Here is a 27476-nt window from a genome sequence, read left to right on the forward strand (position 1 = left end):
ATAGTTTTTCAAATAACTCATCCGTCATGTAAAGATCTATATTTTTTTAGATTCTGACGGAATAGTACATTGAAATGATTACGGGGGGGGGGGATGCATATTCCTTCATACAATAGCACATAATATATCACAAAATGAAGGAAATCGAATTCCGTTAATTAATTTCCTAGTATGACAAGATAACATCCCTAAACAGTACCAAATAAAACAAAAACTCTATCGAGACAAATTTAAAGATTTAATTGTATCTACCAAAATAAAATTACCTAAATATTAATAATAATAATAATAATAATAATAATAATAACATCAATTATTATTATTATTATTATTATTATTATTACATTTAATTTATTGCATCGTGATGTAGAACTATCTCTTTCGAAATGATGCAACAAATACTTTCTCAAAACATTTTACAATGTATGACCTTTTGTTCTTGATAACAGAATAGTTGAACAATCTTCCAGCGCACCATATGTCGTTATATAAGCATTTCTGTTATGTAAGAGAATGAGAATATATAAGAAAATGTCATCCCAATTGATTCAATATAGGTCTCCAACTTTCATCAGTCACGGTGATGCCACTATTACGTTTTCCACTATATTTTTTAAGTAACAGGAGTGTTAGCGTATGATTTTTCATTCGATATATCGGTTCAAACTAACAACACAAACACAGTCAAAATATTGAGACGTTAACTATTCCATTATTTCCACATCACTGTTGTGTTGTTTCCTCATTCACCGACTTGGGGCTCGTGCTCTCCCCAATCATGTCATTTACACCATCAGCACCATCACCTGTAAAGATAAGATTAGTTAAATGAAGGGAAGATGGAGGAAAGGAAACATGATCTGGTACATCAGAACATGAAAATCTGATTCCTACCTATCGTCCCTAGAAAGGCAGTCTAGTTGAAAATCACGCAGCATGCTTTGCAATACTTGTTCATTCATAGCTTTATATTTGGTAAGACTTTTCAAATTGGGTTTTAAAGAATGCATACTAATACGTAAAGTGGGTTTTACTATTTAATAACGTTTGAAAAATGAATGGGTGGTTGTGAATTGTCTAAAATACTTGTTCATTATCTCTGGAAAAAGTAATTTTATATGCTAAATGTTGTAAATCATAAAACATTTTTTTCTTAATACACTTTTAAAGTTACAGTACCATAATATGATAATCCAAACTCGAAAGGGTTTTTAATACAGTATATATAGCTGTCATTTTTATAAGCATGATAATACGCTCATTTAAGGTCCATGTTTAAGCTTTGAAAACCAAATTTAACAATTCATTTTGATCCTCGAATGAAAACGGTCAGTGTCAAAATGTTGATTAACTTTGCAAACAACCTAGTTGTCCTCAATCATATATTTAAATGACATAATTTTATCTCCCTTTATTGCCTCCAGTACTCGCAATTTTTTTCCTCACCAGTTAATTAATTGTATATTCTTTAATAATTAAGAAATATCATATTTATGTCAAATTGCCCCTTCTGCCATCAGGTTGTCTTCGTCAATATTGTCAAAAATTAGTTGTTGTTGTTGTTGGGTTTAACGCCATTTTTCAGCACACGATAGGCTATACATGGCGGCCAGTATTAATGGTGGAGGAATAACCCGGGAAAACCCCGGAAAGAACCACCGACCCACGAGAAGCTATTGGCAAGCTTTTTCACATACCCACATTAGCCGAATCCGAGGCTCGAACCCACGCAGACAAAGGTGAGATGGCAGTGATCCGTAACGGAGAGCACTTTAGACCTCTCGGCCACTCGGGGCCTCCTCAAACATTAGTACTAACAGTTAAATGTTATAACTACTTTACATAATTAGTATATACTGTATAAGTGTGCTTTATTTATTTATGCGCATTAACGTTGGGATATTATGAGAACCTCCGTATGTCCGCCGCCCGTCGGTTGGTCTGCCTGTCACAACAGGTGAAAACTCACGTCATCTGGTATCTTATCCATATGTTTACCTTTACCGGGTGATTATATATTATATTTTCAAATATTATTGTGACTAAAGTTAATGGCTGCAGTTATACCAGCAAATCCACATCATGTTTGATTCCGGGAGAATTTCTATTATATTGTCTATTGTTATTGTGACCAAAGCTAATGAACGCATTTATACCAGCAAATCAACATCATATATGAAACGGAATTATAGGTTACTGCAGTTGTATGGGAAAATATTAACGAGTTTTTTGGATGGAAATACTGCACGACCTTGGGAGTGCAGTATATCCATCCAACAAAACGAGTTCATATTTTCCCATACAAATGCAGTAACCTTTTTATGATATGCTCATTTTCTCATTCTACCTAAGGTTTAATTATATAAACAAAAATACACTACAAGAAACAAAGTAACCGAATGCATGCCGTATTCCAAACTAAATACACAAGCGCAGATTCATCATTACACAACAACAACATTATTATTGCTCACATAACTCCGCCCAGATAAACTTAAATTTAGTCGCGCGCTAGACATAACTTTCTAAAGAAAATAGCGTTTTGGTCTACTTAAAATTGAAATTTTGAGTCATATTATGAATGAATGCGCATTGCATCAACTTTTCCATTTGATCTGGAATAAATAAATTTTGGTATTTTTGTCGTTTCTACGAAATTTCGTGATTATGGACTGGATTTATCTGTACCAATTCTACATGAAGTACGTCGGATTTCAGCGGAGACGGAGCAGCGTGTTGACATCTGCAAGTGTGTTTATGTTCTGTCATGGAATGTTTGAAATTATAATGTCGGGAAATATGAAGTCTTTCAATTGCAATTATCAAAAAGACGCTATGGAATATAATGTTTATTTCATTTTAGTGCAGTAAAGAGGATGTAATTGCACTTGGAATATAGTCGAAATTACAGTACAATATCGAAATGTATAATCAAGCTTGATAACCCATGACATGGCTCATGTAATTCGGATTTGCAGAACTAAGAAAGTACATTTTGAGGAAATTCAGGATGTGAAACTGGAAGTATATTTTTGCTCTTCTTATTACCAGCTAAAGAAGACAGTTTATTCCTTGTCGCTTGCATCTTACTGGTAGGAACCCAGCAATTTTATGAAATATGGCGTCTATCGCCCGCCTAAATCCGAAATATTGTATCAAAAGAGTTAACGCGGAAGGTGGAAAAGCAGCTGCTATGTGGCAGTCTACGAAACATCTGCTTTTGTTCATTCAGAAACAAATTTAATCAACCAAAACGTAAAGCGCCTACTACGTGTGTGTACATGATTTGTTTACAAAGTAATCATGCAGCCATCGCTGCACATTTCTGATATCACGTTCAGTCGCCTGCTTCCTTGAAAGATGTTCCTTTTGAGTATATAAATTCATCCACATTGTCAACGTTGGCGTCTCTACTATCAGATCGCTCAAACAGTTGGTTTACTTCATCTGCAGACAAATAAAATAAATCAAAAGTGCTGGCGTCTGCGTCCGTTGTTTGTTTCCAAATAGAAAATAGTTCCTTTATTCACGTGAGTTCAATATGAAGTGAGCGCAAGTGCAATATCGTAAAATATTGCACGATTCTGACAATGTAAAGGTAACGGAGAAAAAAAATTAGTATATAATAATATGAATTATTTCTGAGTAGCTCTAAAGTATTCGGTAGATGGGGGAGGTGGGGGATTATTATATATAATAAACCCATGGGGATTTGGAATGAAAGGCCACTGTGGTTGCTCTATTTGTTGTTCATTTAGTTATTTTATTGTTTTCCTGTCCTGCTTTTTGTTTTTAAACAGGTACGTGTTTTATTTATCACTCATATAAAAACTTACTGGTAAAAATGAGTGGTGCTGTCTCAAATTCATCTACATCCAACATCTGATCACCTAAATAAATGAAAATTGAGGAATTAAAAGACAAAATGATTTCATAGCACTATATTTACGAGGGAAACTAACAAGGGTATAGGATAGCGATTCTTTCATATACAAGGACTATTACCAAATAATAATTTCATTATAGCATAGTGTCATTTAGTCATGGTATTTGTGAACATCATAAACGGATCTTCTTCCACAACTCCAGAATCAATATGCGGATTAATGAAATTTTCTTTTAAACAAAATATGTTCAGGACAAGGAGAAATGCATCGAATATGTCGGTATTGCGTAAAGACATCAACAATCAATGGTTCTTTACGCCATGAAAATTCTAAATGATCTTTTCAATACAATAGATGCTGATGCTGCCCGAGCCGCATTTAAGCCTTATATGTTCATGATGTTAAATACATAACTAGGAATGTAGAACATCCTGTAAGTACACTTGGGATTATGTTATTCTAACGTACGTGTGCAGAAACATACATGCTGGAAAGAAAATAATAAATATATCTGAACATATTATATCATTCATTTAAAATAGTATTAAGCATTGAAACCAGACATATACGTACATAAGGGTTTACATCTAGGCATGGCTTGGGACATTTTGTTATATCAATTAGCAATTCAGACTGCAAATCTTCCTTTAGTTACGCAGGGAATACAAGATATCAACTTACCATCAACATCTGCAGACTGGAATATATCGTACACCTCCTCCAGCGGCAGTTTTTCAGCTGATGCAAACTCTTATGGAGATATCAACTTGTCACCGTTCAGGTCGTAATGGCTGAAATCAGGCGACAGTGGTACAGCTTGGTACTGGACATCTGCCATCACAAAGTCGGAGGTCTAAAATGATGAAGAATGACCCTGAGAGACCGTGTTGTTAGTATTATGAATGTATTGTATTCATGTAATCTTTTTTGAAAGCATGAAGTCGTTGTTAAGTTTTAAAAAGATTTTTTTTATATATAAAACTCGATTCCTTACAGCATCTGTGGATTCTGCCGGTTGTCACAGAGTAAATTAAGCAATTAAGTAAGCTCTATTCTATGTTCTTACCTGACCTTTCATTAATATGTGTTCAACATGATTTACTTAACCGATATAATTATAATCTTTGATCGAAACGAACTGCGTTCGGCATACGTCTTTGCATCACATTTCAAGTTTTGAACAATGCGCTTGTTGTACAAATGATCGAAAAAAATAGATATCTTACCTATGAAACGTGTTTTGTTTCTCTGTCGCTTGAATTATTAATTCTAGATGAGAATTCAAGATCTAGAGAGCACAGAAAGTGCTCAATAATTGAAAACTGTCAATATATTTTAAAATTCTTGTAGAAACAATCAAATTAAGATTGCGCCTTACAGATCTTGAAAAGTCCTAAACTGCCTAAACGGTTAAGAGAAAATGCATACCATACAAATTTCTTCTAATTTTAAAATTGCTACCCAGAGAGTTGTTATATACAGTTTGCAAGTTATCGAAAGACATTTCAATTTATAACTTAATTTATACATAGAAGAACTTTTTTTCTTACACTTCTTTTACAAATCCTCCTACATACAGCATGACACCCAATTCCGGTGACAGCAGGGTGTAGACCTACAGCTGAACCTACACCAGGGCACACCTTCGAACAGGTAAGTGGACATATCACTGGTTTTATTATTCTCCGAACCTCACGACCTACTCTCCTTACTGCATTGACCACGCGGCTCTTAAAACGCCGGAATCGGAAGGCTTCAGAATCATTCAGCAATACAGCAGTCAAAACAAAGAGAATCAAACACGTCCTGGGCTTCATTTTGAACATGTCTACGCCTACAAATGAAATATATAGATGTTAAAAAAATATTCGGAATACAAGTAATCATTAAATTATAATAGGCGAATACTCGAAAGACCTGGGATCACAGTGAAATGTATATTTCTTGCATCTAATTATTTTTAACAAAAAGATTTTTCTGAATGATATACCTCTCCTAGACAAAATAAAATAAGGGCCATGATGAGTCAATGGCTATCATGTTTTACTCGCCACCACAAGTATACAAGTTCGATTCCTACCATCACAGCAGCCATGGTCAGCTACCGTTGTGTATACCTGGCTAAGACGCTTTGTTCCAATTGCCTTGGCACTAAATAACTTTCACGTCTTCATGTGAAATGAAACTTCTAGTCCAGCCAAATTAAAGGAAACTAGCTACATAGTGAGAACACAAATTAGTATTTGTATTCCTCTGTCGGAAATTGATAGAACATTTGTTTATGAAATGTTTTCTTATGTGCATGAACAAACTTATCTTGACTGAGTGATCGATACTTACAGCATCTGCAACAAATTTCAAGACGTATACTGCGATTTATTGGTGCACATTTCTTTATACAGATTGGCCAATTCGTATATTCCAGAAAAATATTAACAGATGGTGCCCATCTCCACGAATGCGTGACATGCAAAAATGAGATTGGGAAAATAAAGTACGTCTGTAATCATGCAACTTAAGATAAAAGTGTTACATGATACAAACGTAAACTGTTTCACTTTTGCAATGACTACAACAATAGGTATTTAAATTGCATGATTCATCTGTTAAAAATCCATATAATGATAACACCGTTGGATGGGGATTGATACATTGCAGAGACAAGTATTTTTACACTTTAAAGAAATTAAAATTGTTTACCTATTATTTAATTGCTATTCCTGCCTTCAGACTTGAATTATATGGCCTTGATTACCTTGCAGACGCTTCACCCAAATTCAGATTATTGGTTAATTTCGGTATCCAATCAAGGCACGTGTCCTCCTCAACCCTATTTTATTTCTCTGTTGTTTTAAATCATATATATGAGAACGATACACGTTAAAATATGCAATTCACAAGTTTTTATTATGATATTCTTTCGAGAATTCTATCGCATACACTGGTGGATCTTGGAGGTGCACCCTCCACACACACACACCTAAAAATGCGTGCGAAACAAACGGAACCTATCCTACAGTAAGTTTTCTTTACAGTTAGATGATTAAATTTTGCCTGTTACATAGACTACCTGCCTACGTGTTTATCCTCCAACTCCCCCTACCCTAATAATTCTGGATCCGCCATTAGCATAGAAACAGGTAATACTTAACGTTGAAGTTCGGTCAATGACAAGTTGTATAAACAATGTAGGAGACTATTTTAGATAAGCACTTCTTGTGACCCACCTGTTGTTGTTTGGGGTTTGTTTAAACATTCTTTACCGCACCTGCTTGTCACTTTTATAAATATAAAGTGATGGTATATTTTATTTGTTATTTGTTAATCCTGAGTAGTGAGGGGGGAGGGATTAGCGTCAATGGGAATTATTAGTACAAAATACCCCTGGGACAGATTAGCGTCAATGGAAATTTAACATGGAGAAAAATCGTGGGTCAGATTAGCGTCAAGGGAAATTAACATGGAGAAAAATTGTGGGACGGTTTAGCGTCAAAGGAATTTAAACAGGGTGGGACTTTATAGCGTCAAGGGAAATTGAACATGGGGAATAGGGTTTGGGCTTGTCTAGGGACAAGGGGAATGGAACAGGGGACTATAGTGTGGGTCTGTCTAGGGACAATGGGAATTTAACATGGGGAATAGATCGTGGGACTGTCTAGGGACAATGGGAAATTTAACATTACGGAAACCCCTGGGGGATTTGGCCTCAAGGGAATTTAACATATGGAAATTGAACATGGTGGATCTGTATAGCGTCAAGGGGAATTGAACATGGTGGGACTATCTAGGGACAATGATGGTAGAGGGTCAAACACAACAGAGACAGAAACATACATACACTAGTACAAGCGTGGGATTTATATATAAAGCATTACCAAGACCTGAAATCTTGCTGGGGTGTTCAACAATTTGCATAATTGTAATGATGCTATAAATAGCTATAATCAAGGAAATGCTCAACGACAAAATGGATGTGACTAAAAGTAACGTTAAAATGACGAAATTGTCCCAGAATTTAAAGGAAAATAAACATATCCCCGAAAATTAAGTTACAATGGTTTAGACTAAAATGGATAAAATTAGTAACTACTTACAATATCAACTTCTGTGACGATCGTGGATAAATGCCTATGTATCTATAATCAGCTGAAATTCCTATGAAATCCCACTATCTATTTATAGCTCCAACTTGTGGGTTTTTCCTTTGGAAAATCCCACTATCTTTTTATAGCCTCAGCTTGAGTGACGTTCCTGTTTATGAATTCTAGTATATATGTATAGCTACAAAATGTGGAAATCCCCAAATCGATATTTATAGTCTCAAAATTTCCAGCGTCAGTGACGTCACTGTACTGAACACTAGGGGATAAATGGCAACAGTGTTGCAAGTGGCTGACCTGAATACGCGCTACTGTAGGTAGGTAGGTAGAGTGTATCTGATAGGAATAAAGTGAGTTTTATAAGGACAAACAAAGACCAATACACACACACACACACACACACACAGAGGGAAGAGGAAAAAACAAACACCAAATATACTATCCACACTCGGGAGGAAGAAAAAAAAAACAACCAAATATACGATCTACACAACGTACGCAAACACACACACACACACACACACACACACTATAAAATGGATTAAATTAGTAACTACTTACAATATCAACTTCTGTGACGATCGTGGATAAATACCTATGTATCTATAATCAGCTGAAATTCCTATGAAATCCCACTATCTATTTATAGCTCCAACTTGTGGGTTTTTCCCTTGGAAAATCCCACTATCTTTTTATAGCCTCAGCTTGAGTGACGTTCCTGTTTATGAATTCTAGTATATATGTATAGCTACAAAATGTGGAAATCCCCAAGTCGATATTTATAGTCTCAAAATTTCCAGCGTCAGTGACGTCACTGTACTGAACACTAGGGGATAAATGGCAACAGTGTTGCAAGTGGCTGACCTGAATACGCGCTACTGTAGGTAGGTAGGTAGGTAGAGTGTATCTAATAGGGATAAAGTGAGTTTTATAGGGACAGAGACCAATACACACACACACACACACACGCGCGCGCGCGCAGACACACTCACACACACACACACACACACACACACTATAAAATGGATAAAATTAGTAACTACTTACAATATCAACTTCTGTGACGATCGTGGATAAATACCTATGTATCTATAATCAGCTGAAATTCCTATGAAATCCCACTATCTATTTATAGCTCCAACTTGTGGGTTTTTCCTTTGGAAAATCCCACTATCTTTTTATAGCCTCAGCTTGAGTGACGTTCCTGTTTATGAATTCTAGTATATATGTATAGCTACAAAATGTGGAAATCCCCAAATCGATATTTATAGTCTCAAAATTTCCAGCGTCAGTGACGTCACTGTACTGAACACTAGGGGATAAATGGCAACAGTGTTGCAAGTGGCTGACCTGAATACGCGCTACTGTAGGTAGGTAGGTAGAGTGTATCTGATAGGGATAAAGTGAGTTTTATAGGGACAAACAGAGACCAATACACACACACACACACACGCAACATACGCGCAGACACACTCACACACACACACACGCACGCACACACACACACACACACACACACACACATACACACACACACAGAGGGAAGAGGAAAAAACAAACCCCAAATATACTATCCACACTCGGGAGGAAGAAATAAACAACCAAATATACGATCTACACAACGTACGCTAACACACACATACACACACACACACCACACACACACACACACACACACACACACGCGCGCGCGCTCGCACACACCACAGAGGGAAGAAGAAGAAAACCATTATACACTATCCACACGGAGTGAAGAAATAACCCTTTATATATACTATCAACAGAGAGTGAAGAAAATAACCCATTATATTCCATCAACACAGAGTGAAGAAGAAAAAGTTTTTTGAAAGCACCTAAGCCCTCACCTGCAATGACCAACTCTGCCAAACACCTACACCCCACCCCACCCCCACTCCCAACACTACAAAACCCATTTAACCCGTTATTTTATGGCATCAGTGTGTGCTTTAGGAAACATCAAGACACAAAAATGATGGATGAATAGACTGACTATTGTTTACGGACTTGCATGCCTAAAGAGCGTGCGTGAAGGAAAACATCCTTCCATTTCAATTCTAACTAAAACATGATCCTGAGGGATAGAGAGAGGTGAAAGAGCACAATTTCATAAAGTGTGAGTAAAAACAAAACACGCCATCCTTATTATACAATGTCAAGACCAAGAGACACTTACGTTTTCTTTCTGGTCTATTCTCTTTTAGAAGGTAGTATGAAATTTCACATCAGGGCCAACGCATCGGCTCACATTGTCAATTTTTCCATTTCCATGTCTTTACTGGCACAAGTTCTTCATCATCTTCAATTTCTTCTTCTTCTTCTTCAGAATCCCTCTTCTCTGTTTCGTCTTGTTTTTTGTTTCTTCTCTTTTCTCGTAGGGCACTCTGAATTCCAGTGTCCTTTCCCCTGACAACGATATTAGGTATCTTGACTTTTGTCTCTCTTTCTTAGACGAAGCAGGTATTTTGGAGACAAATACCCATTTACCTTTGCAGATATAGCAAACTTCATTAGCACACACTTTCGTATGACTCTCATCAAATCAACGACCAAAAGAGTAAGTTTTGTTGCCACTTTCGCCTGTGAATTATGCTTTCGTATGACTTTTAGCAAATATTTGACCAGCAGGTCGATCTGTGCTGACTCTTTCATCTTCGTGATCGTTTGAGAGCGGAATGAATACTCTGACGCTAAGACACTCTCCTTATATACAGGGACCTGTTGCGTATGAAACCTAGTCAAATGTAATTTTGCAATAAGATGAAACGATTTCATTGAGGAAGTAAAAGGCAATGATGTACCGTATCGCCTCACACAAAACCTGAAGTGTTAGCTCAGATCCGTGTCAGCAATTTCGAAGACGACATAACTGAGCTTTCATCAATGCTCTCCAATTATGCCACAAAACCACGAGTCCTGATTCACGCCAAAAGAAATTTCGTTCGGTCCATAAAAAATAGTATCACATCTGAGAAACGCAAAAACGAACTTCCAGAAAACTGAGAATGACGGCTTACACCTACAACGTAAATGTATGAGTTCAAGTAGTGCGTAAAACTTAATCAAATTAAATTTTTATAGTCAAGACGAAACGATCTCTTTTCGAACAAGAAAGCAGACACCAAGCGACAATGGCAATCCGTGTCACACAACACTTTTCAAAATGTATATTATCAGAGGTTTGTTCTAGCGATCTGCACGGTTAAATTAAATGTTGATGTATTTTGCAATAAGACGGACACAATTTCCATGGGATCGCCCATGGTACGATTGTTCGTGCATTAGTTTAATTTTTAAAAATATTTTTATATAAATCGCCTATAGGATAGACCCAGTAAAGCATGGCCATTCTCGTCACTGTCTGAATAGCTACTCAAGTCAATTCGAAGTGAACGCGGTAAGAAAATAAGTATAGCCAATGAAATGGCTTACAACGGGTGATGCATTGTTTTGTTCTAGGACTGTGTGGCATAATAATCCCTATGTTCTTGCGTTGTTACCATTACAGTGCAGACAGACTGAAATGTGAACTTACAAGCCCTCTTTGTCTGTGTTGTACCATTTCTTCTTACCACATCAAAATACTGAGCGTCACAGTATTGGTTCGCGTTTTCAAGCTGACCATTTTTTTTATATCTCACTTAAACATTTTAACATAAACACTCACACTCACATCGGTAGAGTCAGAACAGATGTGTTACAGTATTGAGGGGCATGTTATCTTTTTTTTTTTTTCAAACTAATAAATTTGGGGTTTGTATGAAGTAAAGAACCGAAAGTACAGTGAAACTCAAGGATGATGACCCAATCTGTCTGTCTATTGATGCGTGTATTTACTTAAGAAGAAATATGACCTCTAAAACACAAAGAGATACGGCAAGCATGATTAGAATGAACATAACGATGTTTTCCTTCACGCCCGTGTAATTTAGAGCTTCAATCCTCTTTGAAGACAAACTTGGTCTCCTTTTGTAGGGCTTGAAATAATAAAAAACCTGAAAAAATCTTAAGCACTTTGCTATAGATAATTTCATCAACAGACTAAACAACATAAATACCGTTACAACACTAGAAAGCCTTAAATCTTCTATCAAAAAGAAATGCATCAAAAAATTAAAGATTAACGATAACTAACCAATGAAACCGAATTTAACAAAGGCAGTGACATGTGAAGAAATGGCTCTCACTTTGGAAAGGTAGGCGAATGTACTCTGTCATGCACCATCAACTTGAAAAAAAATTATAAACAGAGAGAAACCTGAATTCAAAATTCAGTTGTTTTTTCTTCAAAATTGTTTCGTTTCTTTTTTCTTTTTTGGAACAAATCTAAGCACTAATATAGAGTGGAAAAGGGAAAATGCACATACAAGCTTTGATATTTCTGAAAAAATGAGGGGATATTCCTAACGTTCATAACCACCTATATATGCTTGGACTTGTCTGTGACTTATCCACAAAACAAGATGTACATATTTCTGGTCAAGCTGCAAGTGTGTGCGTGTTTTTGAAAATGGTAAAAATTGGATATACAATTTTCTCGTGACACTTATAAAGTGAAGAGTCTGTGCAAGTGTCAAAAGCCAAAGTCATATAAGTTTTGTATTTTGTACGGCTTGTAAAGATTTCCACTTTAGAAAATGTGAAGTATCACAAGTTATTATCACAAACAGAAGTGGAACATAGGGGCTTGCAAGAAAGAAAATAACCTAGACAGTTGGTGTCATCAAGAGTGCTAGAGACGGTACCCGAACTTGCTTGCTTGCTTACTTGAATTAAAGTGATTTTCGCTCTAATGGAGCATATATCACTGGTTTAATAACGCACCGCGTGATTTTTAATTACTCCTGGGGAAGGAAAGAGAGCCTCATCCCCCAGGCTTTTATGTACTCACAGACTACTTTTAAATTTAGCCACTCAGGTGTAGGACTAACTAGTCCTTAACAACCTGACTGAAAGGCTTTAAACATGAGTGGGAATAGTCTCACCACACACTCATTTTTCTGTCCGAGAGTGGTAAAGGAGGGAAAAGGTGCTCAGCAAGACAGCCATGGGTGTTAAGTACTCAACAAAACGCTAGCCCGTACTTATTTCAAATCAAGTCCCGTTTTTGCTAATGGACAGTAAAAAGTACCAATAATGTGTTAACCACTTGTGCAATTAGTTCAAATCTAACGATTCTGTTAAATTTCCTACTTCCTAACATATCTATCTAATATTAGTACTTAGTGTACATAAAAATAGCCATACTGATCTTATTTAAATTATTATGTCTAAGCGACATATGCCAGTTTGGTCACTGTTAGGTTTAAAAAGTTAAGTTTGTTGCGGTGTTCCAATGGGTCAAGTTTGTTTCGAGAATAGTTTAGTCAAGGAGGGATACCAAGCCAAATATGGTTCCCTAGTTAATAAAAAGCAATCTTTTGGAGCCCTAAAAAAGGCTGTTTTTTTCTGTTAGAAGGTAACACGTCTCTCTTTTGCTTTCACGTTCTTTCCCGCACTCCTAGTCTCATGATTCTTGATATCAGGAAATGCGTAGCCATGATGGGCGGTAATGTAAGCAGCGGCTTCTACCAGTTGACTGAGGGGGTATCCAGTGTAGGTTTGTCTGTAGAATTGGGGAAGAACTCTGACCCTAATCCCCATTGAGAAGGTCTTGGTTTAAAGGTGTCTATAGATTTGTAGGCAACGTATTGTATGGCTCTAATAAACTACCCTGCTTTGTTGACGTCATACAATGCTTGATCTAGTCCCATTTCGGTGTACTTCTCAACGAGTGTCAGCGTCCCCCTCCTCCTCCTCAATCGCCTCAATTTCCTCTTCTGGTTCTGATACTAATTCTTTAGTTGAGGTAGATAATTTCAAATCCGCTGTTATGGTGTCTGTCGCTGTTATTGTTGCTGTGGTTGTTCTTTCAGCTGAGATTGCCTGTAGTATCGGAGTGAGAAAAGAACGTTGTTGTTGTTGTAGGGTTTAACGCCATTTTTCAGCACGCGATAGGCTATACATGGCGGCCAGTATTAATGGTGGAGGAAGAACCCGGGAAAAACCCGGAAAGAACCACCGACCCACGAGAAGCTACTGGCAAGCTTTCTCACATACCCACATTAGCCGAATCCGAGACTCGAACCCACGCAGACAAAGGTGAGATGACAGTGATCCGTAACGGAGAGCGCTTTAGACCACTCGGCCACTCGGGGCCCCAGAAAAGAACGTAGTGCCTCCGATAATTACATTTGAGTTTGCCATACCGTTTGTCTAACATAATTGGCCTTTTGTTTTGCCACCACTCTTTCCGGGGCAGGTTGTTTGTTAGGTATAGTCGGATGTTGACTAGATGTTATTTGTGTTCTCGAGGTGGGTGTAGTGCTAACTGGCTAGGTCTGCATTTCTTGCTCCCGCTACTGTTGCGTATATTTCTTCCCTCCACACCGAGTTCTGGGCCTAATTCTTTTTATTTCGTTGTACCCCAACTTACATTATCCATATTATCACCAACAAAAAAAAGCGCACAAACCTAAAAGAAACACTCACTCACTTTTTTACAGAACATTACTATTTTTAAAATTTTGATAAGCGACGAAAACGAAGGACTTAGAGTCGCACTTTCTAACCAAGATAAAGAAATCATGTGCTGATAGACTCACTTCTGTATTTTTTCTTCTAACTGACTAACATATCATAGGCAATGGAATTTTCTGCAAACTGAAATTCCACACGCATCTGGCCGGATTTTATAGGGTGAAAATGTCCCTCTTCGCTGTCTTGACTTCAATTCGTTAGAGAACCGTTTTCGAAAATGGAGTTTCACTGTAACTTTCCCTTTGGAGAATGGAATATTTTGTCCTAGATCTCCTTTTATAGCAATGTTGACAGTGTCTAAATACGACTTACTGACGGGCAAATAGTGAGGATGTACAAATTCACGGTGTACGTGATAGGTGTTTGCACCTTCCTGGTCATTGTTTGTGGTACTATCCACTTTGAAAGGAATGACATGCAGTAACGGAATAGAGGTGTGTCCCACCACGTTGTACTCCACCACATCGGAATACACAAAGATCAAATTAAGTCCTTGGTTCAGTTCTACCGGGTTTCCAAAAGCTCTGTAAAAATCCATATTACTTTTGATCTTGGGGCTCATATTGTTTGCGACCATTTCTGCATGTCCACCCAAAATTTCAAACAAACTACCATTGAACCTGAGGGACAATGTGTCCGTATCTTGAAATTTGATCACGAGACGATGAGCCACTTTATGGTACTCAATCTTCACACTTTTTTTGGCTCTGTTCAGTGCTTTGCCAAAGGCTAAGTTGAACCTGTCCGCAATAGTGTCCACCAAATGTTCACCACTAAAATAATAACCTGAAGGAATTTTCAAGGTGTAGATAATGAAGGCTGGATTGCTGGCTGCTCTTGTGTCCCCTAAAAACCCGATTTTGTTGATTTCTTCCTCCAATTGGGCATTCAGGATTTCCACCTCGAAAGTGTTTTGCTTTTCGGTGATGTTTTCGATTTGTGTTGGGTGAATGATTTCCACTAAAGCCACTTCCCAATGGGCTTCGTGATCTAACTGGATGGTCTGAGGTAATTTGACCGTGTAACAGCACAACGTGTTCTTGGGAAACACCTCCATGGAACTGTCACTGGGTAAGGTTAAGTAAAATTGGTTGTTATTGCTCATAATTCCAGAGTTTTGTGGCTCTCCGAGGCGATACTGGAAGTTAGAGGAGTATCTCCGCCCAAAATGGGGTTGTTGTTGTTGTTGTGGTTGTTGTTGTTCGACTGGTGACTGGCACTGGCACTGGACACTAGGTTCCCGTGGTTCCTGTTCGAGGAGAATTTCAGGGAGGGATTAGGAAGCAGGTAACCGATGTAACTGCTCAATACAATGGTCCACAAGTGTTTGTCTCCTTGTTGCAAACTCAGATTGGCATTGGATGCACCGATGACACAATACACCACAAAGGTTTGGCAGAAAAAGACGATTTGCGTTTTAGGCACACGTTTTCCATACCACACCCACAAGGGTTGTGTTTGTAAATCTTGCAGAGAAGAATTGGGTGAAGGAGTGATCGCAGTAGCTGAATCTGTGTGAAAGGGCATGATGGTCACTTCTTTTTATAGTGCGAAGCGTCGATGCAAGAATCAAAACTGGGTGGATATCCTTTCCAACGTACTTTGACTTCTTTGACACGTCGTTTGCCCACTTTACGGTTTCTGCGTTTGACAATGCCTTTGATGTCGTACACGTCGTCTTTTTTGGAGACACGACTTGATTTGAAATAAGTACGGGCTAGCGTTTTGTTGAGTACTTAACACCCATGGCTGTCTTGCTGAGCACCTTTTCCCTCCTTTACCACGCTCGGACAGAAAAATGAGTGTGTGGTGAGACTATTCCCACTCATGTTTAAAGCCTTTCAGTCAGGTTGTTAAGGACTAGTTAGTCCTACACCTGAGTGGCTAAATTTAAAAGTAGTCTGTGAGTACATAAAAGCCTGGGGGATGAGGCTCTCTTTCCTTCCCCAGGAGTAATTAAAAATCACGCGGTGCGTTATTAAACCAGTGATATATGCTCCATTAGAGCGAAAATCACTTTAATTCAAGTAAGCAAGCAAGCAAGTTCGGGTACCGTCTCTAGCACTCTTGATGACACCAACTGTCTAGGTTATTTTCTTTCTTGCAAGCCCCTATGTTCCACTTCTGTTTGTGATAATAACTTGTGATACTTCACATTTTCTAAAGTGGAAATCTTTACAAGCCGTACAAAATACAAAACTTATATGACTTTGGCTTTTGACACTTGCACAGACTCTTCACTTTATAAGTGTCACGAGAAAATTGTATATCCAATTTTTACCATTTTCAAAAACATGCACACACTTGCAGCTTGACCAGAAATATGTACATCTTGTTTTGTGGATAAGTCACAGACAAGTCCAAGCATATATAGGTGGTTATGAACGTTAGGAATATCCCCTCATTTTTTCAGAAATATCAAAGCTTGTATGTGCATTTTCCCTTTTCCACTCTATATTAGTGCTTAGATTTGTTCCAAAAAAGAAAAAAGAAACGAAACAATTTTGAAGAAAAAACAACTGAATTTTGAATTCAGGTTTCTCTCTGTTTATAATTTTTTTTCAAGTTGATGGTGCATGACAGAGTACATTCGCCTACCTTTCCAAAGTGAGAGCCATTTCTTCACATGTCACTGCCTTTGTTAAATTCGGTTTCATTGGTTAGTTATCGTTAATCTTTAATTTTTTGATGCATTTCTTTTTGATAGAAGATTTAAGGCTTTCTAGTGTTGTAACGGTATTTATGTTGTTTAGTCTGTTGATGAAATTATCTATAGCAAAGTGCTTAAGATTTTTTCAGGTTTTTTATTATTTCAAGCCCTACAAAAGGAGACCAAGTTTGTCTTCAAAGAGGATTGAAGCTCTAAATTACACGGGCGTGAAGGAAAACATCGTTATGTTCATTCTAATCATGCTTGCCGTATCTCTTTGTGTTTTAGAGGTCATATTTCTTCTTAAGTAAATACACGCATCAATAGACAGACAGATTGGGTCATCATCCTTGAGTTTCACTGTACTTTCGGTTCTTTACTTCATACAAACCCCAAATTTATTAGTTTGAAAAAAAAAAAAAGATAACATGCCCCTCAATACTGTAACACATCTGTTCTGACTCTACCGATGTGAGTGTGAGTGTTTATGTTAAAATGTTTAAGTGAGATATAAAAAAATGGTCAGCTTGAAAACGCGAACCAATACTGTGACGCTCAGTATTTTGATGTGGTAAGAAGAAATGGTACAACACAGACAAAGAGGGCTTGTAAGTTCACATTTCAGTCTGTCTGCACTGTAATGGTAACAACGCAAGAACATAGGGATTATTATGCCACACAGTCCTAGAACAAAACAATGCATCACCCGTTGTAAGCCATTTCATTGGCTATACTTATTTTCTTACCGCGTTCACTTCGAATTGACTTGAGTAGCTATTCAGACAGTGACGAGAATGGCCATGCTTTACTGGGTCTATCCTATAGGCGATTTATATAAAAATATTTTTAAAAATTAAACTAATGCACGAACAATCGTACCATGGGCGATCCCATGGAAATTGTGTCCGTCTTATTGCAAAATACATCAACATTTAATTTAACCGTGCAGATCGCTAGAACAAACCTCTGATAATATACATTTTGAAAAGTGTTGTGTGACACGGATTGCCATTGTCGCTTGGTGTCTGCTTTCTTGTTCGAAAAGAGATCGTTTCGTCTTGACTATAAAAATTTAATTTGATTAAGTTTTACGCACTACTTGAACTCATACATTTACGTTGTAGGTGTAAGCCGTCGTTCTCAGTTTTCTGGAAGTTCGTTTTTGCGTTTCTCAGATGTGATACTATTTTTTATGGACCGAACGAAATTTCTTTTGGCGTGAATCAGGACTCGTGGTTTTGTGGCATAATTGGAGAGCATTGATGAAAGCTCAGTTATGTCGTCTTCGAAATTGCTGACACGGATCTGAGCTAACACTTCAGGTTTTGTGTGAGGCGATACGGTACATCATTGCCTTTTACTTCCTCAATGAAATCGTTTCATCTTATTGCAAAATTACATTTGACTAGGTTTCATACGCAACAGGTCCCTGTATATAAGGAGAGTGTCTTAGCGTCAGAGTATTCATTCCGCTCTCAAACGATCACGAAGATGAAAGAGTCAGCACAGATCGACCTGCTGGTCAAATATTTGCTAAAAGTCATACGAAAGCATAATTCACAGGCGAAAGTGGCAACAAAACTTACTCTTTTGGTCGTTGATTTGATGAGAGTCATACGAAAGTGTGTGCTAATGAAGTTTGCTATATCTGCAAAGGTAAATGGGTATTTGTCTCCAAAATACCTGCTTCGTCTAAGAAAGAGAGACAAAAGTCAAGATACCTAATATCGTTGTCAGGGGAAAGGACACTGGAATTCAGAGTGCCCTACGAGAAAAGAGAAGAAACAAAAAACAAGACGAAACAGAGAAGAGGGATTCTGAAGAAGAAGAAGAAGAAATTGAAGATGATGAAGAACTTGTGCCAGTAAAGACATGGAAATGGAAAAATTGACAATGTGAGCCGATGCGTTGGCCCTGATGTGAAATTTCATACTACCTTCTAAAAGAGAATAGACCAGAAAGAAAACGTAAGTGTCTCTTGGTCTTGACATTGTATAATAAGGATGGCGTGTTTTGTTTTTACTCACACTTTATGAAATTGTGCTCTTTCACCTCTCTCTATCCCTCAGGATCATGTTTTAGTTAGAATTGAAATGGAAGGATGTTTTCCTTCACGCACGCTCTTTAGGCATGCAAGTCCGTAAACAATAGTCAGTCTATTCATCCATCATTTTTGTGTCTTGATGTTTCCTAAAGCACACACTGATGCCATAAAATAACGGGTTAAATGGGTTTTGTAGTGTTGGGAGTGGGGGTGGGGTGGGGTGTAGGTGTTTGGCAGAGTTGGTCATTGCAGGTGAGGGCTTAGGTGCTTTCAAAAAACTTTTTCTTCTTCACTCTGTGTTGATGGAATATAATGGGTTATTTTCTTCACTCTCTGTTGATAGTATATATAAAGGGTTATTTCTTCACTCCGTGTGGATAGTGTATAATGGTTTTCTTCTTCTTCCCTCTGTGGTGTGCGCGCGCGCGTGTGTGTGTGTGTGTGTGTGTGTGTGGTGTGTGTGTGTGTATGTGTGTGTTAGCGTACGTTGTGTAGATCGTATATTTGGTTGTTTTTTTCTTCCTCCCGAGTGTGGATAGTATATTTGGGGTTTGTTTTTTCCTCTTCCCTCTGTGTGTGTGTGTATGTGTGTGTGTGTGTGTGTGTGTGTGTGTGTGTGTGTGTGTGTGTGTGTGTGTGTGTGTGTGTGCGTGCGTGTGTGTGTGTGTGTGAGTGTGTCTGCGCGTATGTTGCGTGTGTGTGTGTGTGTGTGTGTATTGGTCTCTGTTTGTCCCTATAAAACTCACTTTATCCCTATCAGATACACTCTACCTACCTACCTACAGTAGCGCGTATTCAGGTCAGCCACTTGCAACACTGTTGCCATTTATCCCCTAGTGTTCAGTACAGTGACGTCACTGACGCTGGAAATTTTGAGACTATAAATATCGACTTGGGGATTTCCACATTTTGTAGCTATACATATATACTAGAATTCGTAAACAGGAACGTCACTCAAGCTGAGGCTATAAAAAGATAGTGGGATTTTCCAAAGGAAAAACCCACAAGTTGGAGCTATAAATAGATAGTGGGATTTCATAGGAATTTCAGCTGATTATAGATACATAGGTATTTATCCACGATCGTCACAGAAGTTGATATTGTAAGTAGTTACTAATTTTATCCATTTTAGTCTAAACCATTGTAACTTAATTTTCGGGGATATGTTTATTTTCCTTTAAATTCTGGGACAATTTCGTCATTTTAACGTTACTTTTAGTCACATCCATTTTGTCGTTGAGCATTTCCTTGATTATAGCTATTTATAGCATCATTACAATTATGCAAATTGTTGAACACCCCAGCAAGATTTCAGGTCTTGGTAATGCTTTATATATAAATCCCACGCTTGTACTAGTGTATGTATGTTTCTGTCTCTGTTGTGTTTGACCCTCTACCATCATTGTCCCTAGATAGTCCCACCATGTTCAATTCCCCTTGACGCTATACAGATCCACCATGTTCAATTTCCATATGTTAAATTCCCTTGAGGCTATATCCCCCAGGGGTTTCCGTAATGTTAAATTTCTCATTGTCCCTAGACAGTCCCACGATCTATTCCCCATGTTAAATTCCCATTGTCCCTAGACAGACCCACACTATAGTCCCCTGTTCCATTCCCCTTGTCCCTAGACAAGCACAAACTCTATTCCCCATGTTCAATTTCCCTTGACGCTATAAAGTCCCACCCTGTTTAAATTCCTTTGACGCTAAACCGTCCCACGATTTTTCTCCATGTTAATTTCCCTTGACGCTAATCTGACCCACGATTTTTCTCCATGTTAAATTTCCATTGACGCTAATCTGTCCCAGGGGTATTTTGTACTAATAATTCCCATTGACGCTAATCCCTCCCCCCCCTCACTACTATCCTGTTTGTGTGCGTCGGAGAAAGGTGGTGAGGAGAAATCTGCTCATCCGAGAAGAGTTGGGTAGTGAGGACGAAAACAAACGGTGTAGATCAAGTCGAAATTGAAGACAGCAAGCACGGTTATCATATTTAAGTGCATATATTTCCCAAAAACTGAAACGAAAGCAGTTCCAGAGTTTATTACCGCCACTTGGCAATACCAATTATATTGCCACTGTGGCGATATAAATTCTTCTCTCGTTCGTTGCTGTGTCTCTTTAAGAGATATGTAATAAACAGATGATATCTACTTTTTGTAGATAAAAGGAAACATTTCACTCCTTAAGTGGAAACCTTGTATTGACACGAGTTGTAAAGCCATTTGTGGAACACACAATGTTTCCACTTCACGAGTGAACTATTTCCTGACATCTACTCAGAAAAGGCAGATATGTACGGTGTTTAGCTTCGGAAAATGAAATCGGTCATTAGAGAGTATCAGCCTTCGTACAGAACAAATTGCAGAGATGAGGTGGTAGCAAGTCTCTCAGATATATGACACATATACCTTACCTATGCATATATATAGTCACACTTTTACTGACGTGCCGTTAAACGCTTTACATACATACGTACGTACACACACACATACATACATACATACATACATACATACATACATACATACATACATACATACATAAGTACTATATGGGGACACCCTAGGGACAATGGGACTTACCATTAAAAAACACCTTGGGACACTCTGGGGACAATGGAAATTTAACATGGGAGAAATTGCTGGGACACTCTAGGGAAAAGGGAAATTAACATGGGAATCTATTTAGGGTCAGTCTAGGGACAAGGGAAATTTAACATGGGAGAAAAAAGCAATTCTAGGGACAAGGGGAATTGAACATGGGATTTTTTTTAAACAAATAAAAAAATAAAAAAAAATAAAATAAAAATAAAAAAATATAAAAAAGGGTAGGCAATTGAAAGTCTATCTCTTTTCGAGAAATGTGGGTGGCCCTGAAAAGGACCTTTGGGTTTCTTCTTCTTCTTCTAACACCTCCACTTCTTCCACCATCTTCTCACTTTTTCCATTATTCCTTTCTTCTTCCTCTTTTCAGTTTCTGTTATCCAGTCAGGATGACCCATCTCTCTAAATTTCTGTTGGATCTTCATCCAGTTGTTATTCAATCTTTCAAACTCTAATTTCTTCTTCTTATTCTCTTCTTCCTTTCTCTCTTTGCTCCATTTTTCTTTTATCTTCATCATTTCTACTTTCATTACCTCTCTAATTAGTTCTTCTGCTTTTATCAACTGGTTAAAACCCCACTTTACGTACCACCAGTCAGTCCAATAAAAGCTATTTTCTAGGAAGCTCCTGACTTCTATGACATGATCCAAGGCTTCCTTTAAAGTACCTACTCTCACGTAAGGTGGGTCAATGAATCCTCTGATTCTTTCTACTTCTTCCTCAATCATTCCCCCTATTAGACCTTTTGCTACTCCAAGACTCTTCACATTGTTCAGGCTACCTTCAAATCTTCCTTCCTTATTCAATCTTTCTACTACATAAGTCCCATCCATGATCCAAAAATAGCTATGTCTCAGATCGTTAAATAATTTTGTCACCTCCATCTTCTTTGTGTATTTCTTAGAATGGTTTGAACGACGAATACTGTGGGTTCTTATACGAAAAGCGCGGACGTTATATTACCTAGATCATCACTTAAAACGTGCGGACGTGAAGGAAAACATCCCCTACTTTTCTCATTTCATATGATCTACTATCCACATAACTGAAGCAGCAATTAACAAACCCCAAATCTACTATCCACACACGCAAAGCATTATAATGAAACCCAATAATCTACTATCCACACAAACGTACGTGAGCGCTTACAAACACACACACACACACACACACACACACACAAGGAAAAAAATGAGTCAGTGTTTATATTTACACTACTCTACCTACACACATTGGCAAATCGATTACTATTTCTTTTCTAAAGGTTTGGGTAGCCCTGAAAAGGGCTGTTTGTTTTTAACTCCAGATGCACCTATCTAATCCTGGCACCTTCCTGGCCTGGCACCACACACACATCTTCTTCCCCAGTCTCGTTTCCCTCTTTTTTGGGGGAGAGCAGAGGCGGGATAAGTGGCTTCAGAATCCCAATTTTCTGTCTCTGGGATTCTGAAATTTCCTCTCTCCTTTTCCTCCTCTTCTTTTTTTCTTCTTTCCTCCTCCTCTTTCATCCTTCCCTCTTCGACAATGGCCTCTGCGGCCAGTTCGTTTAGTATGCGCCTGGCATATTCCAGGTGCATCTGGAGTTCTAGAAGCTTTGCAATTCTGATGTTCATTCTCTTGATCAATCAACAAGGGTAGCTAGACTGCCGAGCGATTTTCAATTTATACTAAAAGCTCGGACGTGAAGGAAAACATCCCCCTAAAACAAAATTGATTTTACCTAGATCATAACCAAACAAACGCGCGGACCTAAAAGAAACACTCACTCACTTTTTATACTACCCATCACTATTCTAAAAAATTTTATTAAACAAATAATATACTATCCACATACGCAAAGCAATCCAATCAAACCCCACATCTACTCTCCCCACACGTCAAACAGCAAAAAAAACCATCATCATAATCTACTATCCACACAAACGTACGTGAGCACTTACAAACACACAATCATATACACAAACACATACACTCACACGATAAAAAAAGAGTCAGTGTTTATATTCACACTACTCTACCTACACACATTGGCAAATGGATTACTATTTCTTTTCTAGAGTATTGGGTAGCCCTGAAAAGGGCTGTTCTTTTTGTTTGCTATGGCAATATTTTAGTTTCTAAGAATGCGATGTCCTCTGACGATAGACTTTCTGACGATAGGTCTGCTTCTTCGGAAAGAGAAGAAGAACTCTTTGGTGTCGATACGACAATCAACAAAGCCTCTGTCAGGTTCAGGTTGCTGCTGCTGCTGTTGCTGCTGTTGCTGCTCTCTCTGCTGTTTCTGAAGTCTGTACTTCTCTGTCCATTCTTCTTTCTCCCTGTTCACTTCTTCTCTGAAGAGCTCTTCTATCAGGTCTTCAGTGACTTTTAGCATTCTCACATTCTCTATCTCTTCTGGCTTCGGTATCAGACTGTGTCTGACCCTGTGCAAATTCACGTAGGCTTCGTTTAGCTTAGCTAGTTTGGAGCACATCTTCGTAGGAGGATGAGTCAACAATGGATGGTTAGACTGGAGGCTACCCCGGCTTTAAAGTCAAAGCGCGGACGTGAAGGAAAACATCCCTCCACGGTTTTCGAGCCGGAACGTTCAATGAGTGTCATGAGAGGGAAATTAGAAGTCAAAGAGCATGAATCAAGATTTCTATAGTCAAACAAACCACAAAGGCATTTTTCAAAACAGAACATTTTTTATTCAAAATCACTTAACACTAACAAACATTTCTAACATTTTTAACAATAATCCAACAATATAACATCAAACATTTTGTTTCAAATGACAAACATTTTTTTCCAACTAGCACATTATTTTGGACGGGGCTGACAACGTTGTGAATGAAATTGTGATTTCCACTGTTGGAAGTCATTAGGCCATTGATGGACACTACGTTTCCTAGCTTGAGACAAAAGATAAGCATAATGGTCACAAAACCATTGATCTACTTTCACATCGTTTCTAGAAGAAGAACGAGGATCAAAATGAGTCACCAAATGTTCTAAGGAATAACCCAGACTGCGATGATGCAGAAAATACACACAGTACTATCCACACACCAAGGAAAATGTTGCTTGTAATTCCACATTATTGAATCGGGTGGTCTGAGCATTTCTTCTCATAAAGTCAATGATATCGTCTTCCAAAGGGGGCAATCCATACGAATCAAAATATTTCACACATCCTTCTTGAGGAAAGTAGACGGCTACCCAGTGGATTCCTGGGAGATGACTGTCGTCCGTGTTGATCACATAAGCTAGATAGTCTTGAGGTTTGCGATGAGGGAATTCATCTTTAGCACATACGACAGGATTCCAAGAAGCCGTGTACGAACTGTGGATCAAAAGGTAATAAAGTTCCCAGTGATCTATGTTTTGTGTGGTTTTTTTTCTTCTTCTTCACAGGTAATAATAAGTCATCAATTCGGTCCTGACTTTTTGCTTGAAAATGTATGACAAATAACCGTTTCTTCGCTTCGTCTCCCCACTCTGATTCAGGAGAGCTTCGATACGATGGATCTCTTGAGTGGTTAATGGTGGACAAGAATGTTCACGCAAGTCTTTATACCACTGATGCAACACGACTTCGTCCGAGATGAGACTCCAAGCTTCGTCCAGATACTTGTTCAATTTTTCTTCTTGACTCAGCATTAGGCATTTGTCGTGTTGAATTTGACTGGGATGATCGTTTTGACATCCATAGCAATCTTTCTTGATCAATTCCGTCATTTTTTCGACCAAGTGTTTGGCAAAACTGGAGACTAAATGGGCTTCTTGTTCTGGCCATCTTGACTTCATCATGACAACTTCTTCGTTTTTGTCTTGGGATTCTTCTTCCCCGGTCTCCTCACATTCCATCTTCAAAGTTTCTCCACTAGGTAAAGAGGGATAACAGTCTTCCATGGCTTCTAATACCCTAGAATGACTTCTCTCAAACTGTTGATTTCTATGGTATTGTCAAATTCTGCATACAGGAGGACGTTCACTGTGTGATCTGGAGGTGGATTTGCAAACTGAAGTTCCACACGAATCTGACCCAGTTTTATAGGGTGGAAATGTCCCTCGTCGCTGCCTTGGTCTGGAGTGAAATCAAAACCCCATAAAGCGTAGCCTCCGGCATAATCGTCGTACGAAATACCGTGACTGGTGTTGGTTCCTAACTGTCCGGTTGCTTCGTACAGGGACAAGTACGATCTCAAACAATTCTTCGCGACACCAAAGTTGGGCTCAAAGGGTCTGGTACACAAGGTCTTGCCGTCGCGACTGACTTCGATCTTGGACACATTGTAATGTTGAAACTCAAAAGGATTTTGATCGTGGGTTCCGTTGAAGGCTGAATTCCTGACGATACCAACAAACAAACACTTGGGTAACTGTCCTTGGAACAGATGATCTTCGATCATAGATCGCTGTCCAGCGGGAATGGTGAACGTTTTCACTTCTACGCGTCGTATCGGATACTTGGCGGTCGTTCTGCTCAACGTCTGACTGACGTCGTTTCCCACTTTAGGTAACACTTCCACACGACGCACGTAAAGTCGGGCTTCTTGAATGATAGTTTTGTATTCATTGGCATGGGCCATCAAATGGAAAGCGGCACTGCTACGATTCAGTCTCAGACGGATATCCACCCCGTTCAGCAAATACTTTTCTTGTAACCACATGTCCAAATGCAAACGATCCATCTTCTAAACTTCGCCCTTGCAGAATTTTCTTACGACGGTCGTTAAACCCCACATTGTGAGGATTTTCATCTTCTGTTAGGACTGTGTCGTTAAACGTGCCTACACCTGCCGTGTCAGGTTTCCATACCATGCAAGCATCCAGATGAGTATTCTTGGCTTCTTTTCCGTACGTCAAGAGATTTTCCAGGTAGGCACGATATGGGTAAGTATCCATGCTGCTGCTGACCAGTTTGTTATTCAAGTACAGGTCCACTTCGCTGAACAAGGAATGCATGAAATTGTTGACAGGAACTACTCTAGCATCGCCTCCTGGATTGGTGTTGTCCGTTTTGATCACTTTCACTTTCAAGTACAGGTAACTGCTATTCAGATCGATGTAATCTTCGGGCTGTCCTTTGATTTCAAACTCGATGGGAGCGGAATCCGTCAAAGAGGAGACGGGATGAAATTCCACCCACTGAGATTCTTGCATGGTCATCATGGTGGAGGGCATAGCAAACAGATCTAGTTCCGACTTGGAACAAGCGCAAGACTCTCGGTGCATCATTTTTTTCTCTTTCTCAATAATCGAAAACGTCTAAGTCTCGAACGGTTCTTCTTTTCTTTGCCTTTCTAGCTTTAGACGTGTGAAGTCTGGTGAAAGGGTGTTTTCTTCGTCGTCTCTTTCTGCCTTGTCCTTGCTGAATGCTTGACTCGGTAGCGTGCAGGGCATTTATAGGTGTGTCCCGTCGGCCCAAAAGGTCTTTGCCCGTTTGCAGCAAGACATTTTTGCCTGCCCTCATGAAGGCTTCTTTAGGGTTTTGTTTGTCGATGATGACATTTTGGAGAAATTCTTTGCCTTGTGTCAGTGCCGCATCTTTCAAGGCGTGCAATCCGCGTGTCACCATCGGTTTCAACACCGGGGCCACCG

General features: G+C 38.6%; 1 pseudogene; it reads right to left on the reverse strand.

The window, feature by feature from the left end:
• Positions 1-437: 437 nt before the first annotated feature.
• LOC149793618 (uncharacterized) overlaps positions 438-27476 on the reverse strand; it is a 42443-nt pseudogene continuing 15404 nt past the window's right edge.

Source organism: Sinohyriopsis cumingii, chromosome 8 (genome assembly GCF_028554795.1).
Source record: "Sinohyriopsis cumingii isolate HCF-2022 chromosome 8, ASM2855479v2, whole genome shotgun sequence".
In the NCBI taxonomy this organism is placed as follows: Eukaryota; Metazoa; Mollusca; class Bivalvia; order Unionida; family Unionidae; genus Sinohyriopsis; species Sinohyriopsis cumingii.